Source organism: Octopus bimaculoides, chromosome 9 (genome assembly GCF_001194135.2).
Source record: "Octopus bimaculoides isolate UCB-OBI-ISO-001 chromosome 9, ASM119413v2, whole genome shotgun sequence".
In the NCBI taxonomy this organism is placed as follows: domain Eukaryota; kingdom Metazoa; phylum Mollusca; class Cephalopoda; order Octopoda; family Octopodidae; genus Octopus; species Octopus bimaculoides.
The window spans coordinates 18,856,684-18,857,939 of NC_068989.1; positions in this window are offsets into that span (position 1 = coordinate 18,856,684).

Below are 1,256 nucleotides of genomic sequence, written 5' to 3' on the forward strand. Positions count from 1 at the left end.
ACGATCGTGAGTGCAGCACCTTAACCACAAGGCCGTGTGCCTTCAGATTTTTGTAACTTTTTTTAAAATCTCAAACACATCCTCCACAAAGATTATAGTTCATCTTTATTCTATGACCTCCAGGTAGTTTTGTATAACGAATCTTGCTACAGATGTTGCTTCTTGGAAGATGATGCAGACTGACTCAACTCCGCTTTTTCACTATTTTATTCTCAACGGCTTTGGCATAATCACCTGGACGGCTAAACAGAAGGTAGGTTATAAGGCGTCGAGCTGGCAGAGACGTTAGCACACCGGACGAAATGCTTAACGGTATTTCGTCTGCCGTTACGTTCTGAGTTCAAATTCCGCCGAGGTCGACTTTGCCTTTCATCCTTTCGGGGTCGATAAATTAAGTACCAGTTACGCACCGGGGTAGATGTAATCGACTTAATCCGTTTGTCTTTCCTTGTTTTTTTCCCTCTCTGTTTAGCCCCTTGTAGGCAATAAATAAATAAAAAGATAGGTTGTAGAAAAAAAAAACCCCGTTCGAGAGTTTAAAACCAAGCATTTATACTGACTCTGGTTGACAAGACACTTGAGCACTGGTTAGGTCTAGTATGAACTGTAGCTGCAGCTGTTAGGCTGCACAAATAGATAGTTAGATAGGTATAAGTGTCTCGAACTTATGATCTAACCCACGTGCGAATTTTCCTGGCATTCTCATTCTTTTTTTTATCTCCTTTCTTCTTTTCACTGATGCTCTAGAACATTCCTCTAGTATCCGAAGAAGGGCTATCCGCGAAAAGTAAAGTCGACCTCAGCGGCGGTCGACTTTATCATTCGTCCTTTCGATGAAATAACTACCAGTAAAGCACAAGGGTTGATGTAATCGACTAATCCCCTACCCACTCCAAAATATCTCAACAGCTCTTACCGTTTGTTTTTACTATCTTGTCTTGTTTTTACTATCTTGTTCTCACTGTCCTGTTCTTGTTAACACTTTCACCCTCCGCAAAAAATTCCAAATTTGATTTAATTTTCTTTGCGGGAAAGACTGTTCCAACGAAGTCGCGTATTGTCCTTGCCTTTTCTGTTTTCTGTTTTCGTCTTTACAGTTTCGTTTCTCATTGTGTTTAACGTTTTTTGTGATGTCCTGTACCCATATATGCTTGTTTGTATACATATAGATGTCGGTATGTACATATATGTATGGATATATGCATATATTCATATATTATATTATATGATCGAACGCCACGCATCCTTTTCCAAGT